At 53.5% G+C, this 7,781-nt stretch overlaps 1 non-coding gene across 1 annotated transcript in view; it reads left to right on the top strand.

The window, feature by feature from the left end:
* The first annotated feature begins 7,173 nt into the window (after window positions 1–7,173).
* LOC143242104 (small subunit ribosomal RNA) overlaps window positions 7,174–7,781 on the top strand; it is a 1,805-nt gene continuing 1,197 nt past the window's right edge. Inside the window, exon 1 of the ribosomal RNA XR_013022434.1 lies at window positions 7,174–7,781. This exon is cut by the window's right edge and continues 1,197 nt beyond it. This is a non-coding gene — a ribosomal RNA (small subunit ribosomal RNA).

Raw genomic sequence — 7,781 nt, 5'->3', positions numbered from 1 at the left:
CTCTCGCCGTTTACCGCACTTTCAAATGCCGTACTAATGGGTTCTGATGGCATTAAATGTAGTTTCCTTCTCTATATAGGGGGCATAGTCTGTCTGAGACGGACCTGAAAGGGAGTACGACTTTAAGAAATTTTCTCCCGTATAGAGTGATGCCAAAGACGGCATGGATGTGAGGAGAGTTCGGTGAAATTTGGAAAGTGGGAGGAAATGGCAAAATCAGTTTGATAGTTAGAAACGTTGTTTTTCAGCGTTCATTTTCACCACTTTTTCACTCAAAACTGAGGACCAATTTGACGCAACTCAGGGTTGCGATGCGGAACTTGCCCGCATAGGCTCTCGCCTTTTACCGCACTTTCAAAAGCCGTACTAATGGGTTCTGATGGCATTAAATGTAGTTTCCTTCTATATATAGGGAGCATAGTCTGTCTGAGACGGACTTCAAAGGGAGGACGGCTTTAAGAAATTTTCTCCCGTATAGTGTGATGCCAAAGACGGCATGGATGTGAGGCGAGTTCGGTGAAATTTGGGAAGTGGGAGGAAATGGCAAAATCAGTTTGATAGTTAGAAACGTTGTTTTCAGCGTTCATTTTCACCACTTTTCACTCAAAACTGAGGACCAATTTGACGCAACTCAGGGTTGCGATGCGGAACTTGCCCGCATAGGCTCTCGCCGTTTACCGCACTTTCAAATGCCGTACTAATGGGTTCTGATGGCATTAAATGTAGTTTCCTTCTCTATATAGGGGGCATAGTCTGTCTGAGACGGACCTGAAAGGGAGTACGACTTTAAGAAATTTTCTCCCGTATAGAGTGATGCCAAAGACGGCATGGATGTGAGGAGAGTTCGGTGAAATTTGGAAAGTGGGAGGAAATGGCAAAATCAGTTTGATAGTTAGAAACGTTGTTTTCAGCGTTCATTTTCACCACTTTTCACTCAAAACTGAGGACCAATTTGACGCAACTCAGGGTTGCGATGCGGAACTTGCCCGCATAGGTTCTCGCCTTTACCGCACTTTGAAATGCCGTACTAATGGGTTCTGATGGCATTAAATGTAGTTTCCTTCTCTATATAGGGGCATAGTCTGTCTGAGACGGACCTGAAAGGGAGTACGACTTTAAGAAATTTTCTCCCGTATAGAGTGATGCCAAAGACGGCATGGATGTGAGGAGAGTTCGGTGAAATTTGGAAAGTGGGAGGAAATGGCAAAATCAGTTTGATAGTTAGAAACGTTGTTTTCAGCGTTCATTTTCACCACTTTTCACTCAAAACTGAGGACCAATTTGACGCAACTCAGGGTAGCGATGCGGAACTATTCCGCTTGGTCCCTTGCCTTTACCGCACTTTCAAATGCCGTACTAATGGGTTCTGATGGCATTAAATTTAGTTTCCTTCTCTATATAGGGGCATAGTCTGTCTGAGACAGGATTGTAACATTGTGTTAAGCCTCCTCTCACCTTTTAACCCGGCGTGCCCGGGACCTGTGGGCTGGTCACGGCCCGTTTCCACACAGGTGGTGAGTACTAGCGAAAACGACTGCCGATAGTGTTAAGAAATGGCCGAACAAAGAATGTAAGAGGCCGAGAGATATTGAATGAACGAACGTAATGGTGGATTGAAACAATATATTGGAGCGAAAAGAATGTTGCGAGAAGTGATGGTTTTAAGAACACTGTGCGGCGTTTTCCTAGTAAGTTTGTCGTTCTACCCGTCTCGGTGGATTCGGCACCACCTGTAACGGTGGTTTTTGACGTGCCTCGGTGGAAGAGGTTACTGTCGTAAAATATATGGGTAGCTGTTTCCCGTTCCCTCTCGGTCCGTGCGGGGATAAAAGCAGTACGTGCGTTCGACCGCACGCCTACGAGTTAATCCGAGCGATTAGCCGGTCTCAGTCAGAGACACACGGGATGCTGGACCCGCAGCGTGCTCTGCACGAGTCGTTGAATTTCAGCTTGTCAAACCAAGGGTCCGAGCGGCCCTTCCCTTTCACGGGGCATGTTATTTACGGTGACTGTTTCCCTTCCCTCTCGTTCCGAGCGGGGATAAAAGCAGTACGTGCGTTCGACCGCACGCCTACGAGTTAATCCGAGCGATTAGCCGGTCTCAGTCAGAGACACACGGGATGCTGGACCCGCAGCGTGCTCTGCACGAGTCGTTGAATTTCAGCTTGTCAAACCAAGGGTCCGAGCGGCCCTTCCCTTTCACGGGGCATGTTATTTACGGTGACTGTTTCCCTTTCCTCTCGGTCCGAGCGGGGATAAAAGCAGTACGTGCGTTCGACCGCACGGCTACGAGTTAATCCGAGCGATTAGCCGGTCTCATTTGGAGACACACGGGATGCTGGACCCGCAGCGTGCTCTGCACGAGTCGTTGAATTTCAGCTTGTCAAACCAAGGGTCCGAGCGGCCCTTCCCTTTCACGGGGCAAGTCAATAACGGTGACTGTTTCCCTTTCCCTCTCGGTCCGAGCGGGGATAAAGCAGTACGTGCGTTCGACCGCACCCCTACGTGTTAATCCGAGCGATTAGCCGGTCTCAGTCAGAGACACACGGGATGCTGGACCCGCAGCGTGCTCTGCACGAGTCGTTGAATTTCAGCATGTCAAACCAAGGGTCCGAGCGGCTCTTCCCTTTCACGGGGCAAGTCAATAACGGTGACTGTTTCCTTTCCTCTCGGTCCGAGCGGGGATAAAGCAGTACGTGCGTTCGACCGCACCCTACGAGTTAATCCGAGCGATTAGCCGGTCTCAGTCAGAGACACACGGGATGCTGGACCCGCAGCGTGCTCTGCACGAGTCGTTGAATTTCAGCTTGTCAAACCAAGGGTCCGAGCGGCCCTTCCCTTTCACGGGGCATGTTATTTACGGTGACTGTTTCCCTCCTCTCGGTCCGAGCGGGGATAAAGCAGTACGTGCGTTCGACCGCACGCCTACGAGTTAATCCGAGCGATTAGCCGGTCTCAGTCAGAGACACACGGGATGCTGGACCCGCAGCGTGCTCTGCACGAGTCGTTGAATTTCAGCATGTCAAACCAAGGGTCCGAGCGGCTCTTCCCTTTCACGGGGCAAGTCAATAACGGTGACTGTTTCCCTTCCCTCTCGGTCCGAGCGGGGATAAAAGCAGTACGTGCGTTCGACCGCACGCCTACGAGTTAATCCGAGCGATTAGCCGGTCTCAGTCAGAGACACACGGGATGCTGGACCCGCAGCGTGCTCTGCACGAGTCGTTGAATTTCAGCTTGTCAAACCAAGGGTCCGAGCGGCCCTTCCCTTTCACGGGGCATGTTATTTACGGTGACTGTTTCCCTTTCCCTCTCGGTCCGAGCGGGGATAAAAGCAGTACGTGCGTTCGACCGCACGCCTACGAGTTAATCCGAGCGATTAGCCGGTCTCAGTCAGAGACACACGGGATGCTGGACCCGCAGCGTGCTCTGCACGAGTCGTTGAATTTCAGCATGTCAAACCAAGGGTCCGAGCGGCTCTTCCCTTTCACGGGGCATGTCAATAACGGTGACTGTTTCCCTTCCCTCTCGGTCCGAGCGGGGATAAAAGCAGTACGTGCGTTCGACCGCACGCCTACGAGTTAATCCGAGCGATTAGCCGGTCTCAGTCAGAGACACACGGGATGCTGGACCCGCAGCGTGCTCTGCACGAGTCGTTGAATTTCAGCTTGTCAAACCAAGGGTCCGAGCGGCCCTTCCCTTTCACGGGGCATGTTATTTACGGTGACTGTTTCCCTTTCCCTCTCGGTCCGAGCGGGGATAAAGCAGTACGTGCGTTCGACCGCACGCCTACGAGTTAATCCGAGCGATTAGCCGGTCTCAGTCAGAGACACACGGGATGCTGGACCCGCAGCGTGCTCTGCACGAGTCGTTGAATTTCAGCTTGTCAAACCAAGGGTCCGAGCGGCCCTTCCCTTTCACGGGCATGTTATTTACGGTGACTGTTTCCCTTTCCTCTCGGTCCGAGCGGGGATAAAGCAGTACGTGCGTTCGACCGCACGCCTACGAGTTAATCCGAGCGATTAGCCGGTCTCAGTCAGAGACACACGGGATGCTGGACCCGCAGCGTGCTCTGCACGAGTCGTTGAATTTCAGCATGTCAAACCAAGGGTCCGAGCGGCTCTTCCCTTTCACGGGGCAAGTCAATAACGGTGACTGTTTCCCTTTCCTCTCGGTCCGAGCGGGGATAAAAGCAGTACGTGCGTTCGACCGCACCCCTACGAGTTAATCCGAGCGATTAGCCGGTCTCAGTCAGAGACACACGGGATGCTGGACCCGCAGCGTGCTCTGCACGAGTCGTTGAATTTCAGCATGTCAAACCAAGGGTCCGAGCGGCTCTTCCCTTTCACGGGGCAAGTCAATAACGGTGACTGTTTCCCTTCCCTCTCGGTCCGAGCGGGGATAAAGCAGTACGTGCGTTCGACCGCACGCCTACGAGTTAATCCGAGCGATTAGCCGGTCTCAGTCAGAGACACACGGGATGCTGGACCCGCAGCGTGCTCTGCACGAGTCGTTGAATTTCAGCTTGTCAAACCAAGGGTCCGAGCGGCCCTTCCCTTTCACGGGGCATGTTATTTACGGTGACTGTTTCCCTTTCCCTCTCGGTCCGAGCGGGGATAAAGCAGTACGTGCGTTCGACCGCACGCCTACGAGTTAATCCGAGCGATTAGCCGGTCTCAGTCAGAGACACACGGGATGCTGGACCCGCAGCGTGCTCTGCACGAGTCGTTGAATTTCAGCTTGTCAAACCAAGGGTCCGAGCGGCCCTTCCCTTTCACGGGGCACGTTAACAACGGTGACTGTTTCCCTTTCCCTCTCGGTCCGAGCGGGGATAAAGCAGTACGTGCGTTCGACCGCACGCCTACGAGTTAATCCGAGCGATTAGCCGGTCTCAGTCAGAGACACACGGGATGCTGGACCCGCAGCGTGCTCTGCACGAGTCGTTGAATTTCAGCTTGTCAAACCAAGGGTCCGAGCGGCCCTTCCCTTTCACGGGCATGTTATTTACGGTGACTGTTTCCCTTTCCTCTCGGTCCGAGCGGGGATAAAAGCAGTACGTGCGTTCGACCGCACGCCTACGAGTTAATCCGAGCGATTAGCCGGTCTCAGTCAGAGACACACGGGATGCTGGACCCGCAGCGTGCTCTGCACGAGCCGTTGAATTTCAGCATGTCAAACCAAGGGTCCGAGCGGCTCTTCCCTTTCACGGGGCACGTCAATAACGGTGACTGTTTCCCTTCCCTCTCGGTCCGAGCGGGGATAAAAGCAGTACGTGCGTTCGACCGCACGCCTACGAGTTAATCCGAGCGATTAGCCGGTCTCAGTCAGAGACACACGGGATGCTGGACCCGCAGCGTGCTCTGCACGAGTCGTTGAATTTCAGCTTGTCAAACCAAGGGTCCGAGCGGCCCTTCCCTTTCACGGGGCATGTTATTTACGGTGACTGTTTCCCTTTCCCTCTCGGTCCGAGCGGGGATAAAAGCAGTACGTGCGTTCGACCGCACGCCTACGAGTTAATCCGAGCGATTAGCCGGTCTCAGTCAGAGACACACGGGATGCTGGACCCGCAGCGTGCTCTGCACGAGCCGTTGAATTTCAGCATGTCAAACCAAGGGTCCGAGCGGCTCTTCCCTTTCACGGGGCACGTGAACAACGGTGACTGTTTCCCTTTCCTCTCGGTCCGAGCGGGGATAAAAGCAGTACGTGCGTTCGACCGCACGCCTACGAGTTAATCCGAGCGATTAGCCGGTCTCAGTCAGAGACACACGGGATGCTGGACCCGCAGCGTGCTCTGCACGAGCCGTTGAATTTCAGCATGTCAAACCAAGGGTCCGAGCGGCTCTTCCCTTTCACGGGGCACGTGAACAACGGTGACTGTTTGACTGTTCCCTTCCCTCTCGGTCCGAGCGGGGATAAAAGCAGTACGTGCGTTCGACCGCACGCCTACGAGTTAATCCGAGCGATTAGCCGGTCTCAGTCAGAGACACACGGGATGCTGGACCCGCAGCGTGCTCTGCACGAGTCGTTGAATTTCAGCTTGTCAAACCAAGGGTCCGAGCGGCCCTTCCCTTTCACGGGGCATGTTATTTACGGTGACTGTTTCCCTTTCCCTCTCGGTCCGAGCGGGGATAAAAGCAGTACGTGCGTTCGACCGCACGGCTACGAGTTAATCCGAGCGATTAGCCGGTCTCAGTCAGAGACACACGGGATGCTGGACCCGCAGCGTGCTCTGCACGAGCCGTTGAATTTCAGCATGTCAAACCAAGGGTCCGAGCGGCTCTTCCCTTTCACGGGGCACGTGAACAACGGTGACTGTTTCCCTTTCCCTCTCGGTCCGAGTGGGGATAAAAGCAGTACGTGCGTTCGACCGCACGCCTACGAGTTAATCCGAGCGATTAGCCGGTCTCAGTCAGAGACACACGGGATGCTGGACCCGCAGCGTGCTCTGCACGAGCCGTTGAATTTCAGCATGTCAAACCAAGGGTCCGAGCGGCTCTTCCCTTTCACGGGGCACGTGAACAACGGTGACTGTTTCCCTATCCCTCTCGGTCCGAGCGGGGATAAAAGCAGTACGTGCGTTCGACCGCACGCCTACGAGTTAATCCGAGCGATTAGCCGGTCTCAGTCAGAGACACAAGGGATGCTGGACCCGCAGCGTGCTCTGCACGAGCCGTTGAATTTCAGCTTGTCAAACCAAGGGTCCGAGCGCCCCTTCCCTTTCACGGGGCACGTCAATAACGGTGACTGTTTCCCTTTCCCTCTCGGTCCGAGCGGGGATAAAGCAGTACGTGCGTTCGACCGCACGCGTACGAGTTAATCCGAGCGATTAACGATTGTCTTTGTTACGAAAGACGTTCTGTTCCCACTGCTGATGCGACGAGTTTCGGGTAACCATGCCGAGACATCGGAATATGCATCATTTTCGATATAGCTTAGTGTGGGTTGAGCTGTCCTCCGAAGGTCGGTTCTTCCTGATACGCCCTAGTTTGTTTCGTTTTATCGGAACTGTTGTTTTGGAGAACTCGTACTCTAGAGTGTGTAAGAGGTCTGTCTCGTGATTGGTGACACGAAGTAGACAGAGAACGGCAGGCGTGTATCTAGCCACGCGTCTGCCGATTCGAGAGTGGTGTTTCTACTCGCCGTTGGAGCGGGTGGCTTGCACCGAACGAGAAAAGATACCTGGTTGATCCTGCCAGTAGTCATATGCTTGTCTCAAAGATTAAGCCATGCATGTCTAAGTACATGCCGAAATAAGGTGAAACCGCGAATGGCTCATTATCCAGCCGTTGTTCCTTAGATCGTACTTTCCTACTTGGATAACTGTGGTAATTCTAGAGCTAATACATGCAACAAAGCTCCGACCTCACGGGACGAGCGCATTTATTAGACCAAGACCAATCGGACCTCGGTCCGCAAATGATGGTGACTCTGGATAACTTTTGGCTGATCGCACGGTCTAGCACCGGCGACGCATCTTTCAAGTGTCTGCCTTATCAACTGTCGATGGTAGGTTATGCGCCTACCATGGTCGTAACGGGTAACGGGGAATCAGGGTTCGATTCCGGAGAGGGAGCCTGAGAAACGGCTACCACATCCAAGGAAGGCAGCAGGCGCGCAAATTACCCACTCCCAGAACGGGGAGGTAGTGACGAAAATAACGATACGGGACTCTATCGAGGCCCCGTAATTGGAATGAGTACACTCTAAATCCTTTAACGAGGATCTATTGGAGGGCAAGTCTGGTGCCAGCAGCCGCGGTAATTCCAGCTCCAATAGCGTATATT

The sequence above is a fragment of the Tachypleus tridentatus genome, unplaced genomic scaffold (assembly GCF_004210375.1).
Source record: "Tachypleus tridentatus isolate NWPU-2018 unplaced genomic scaffold, ASM421037v1 Hic_cluster_1, whole genome shotgun sequence".
NCBI lineage: Eukaryota > Metazoa > Arthropoda > Merostomata > Xiphosura > Limulidae > Tachypleus > Tachypleus tridentatus.
Note: the sequence above shows the minus strand (reverse complement) of the source record. Positions and strands in the feature narration are given on the sequence as shown.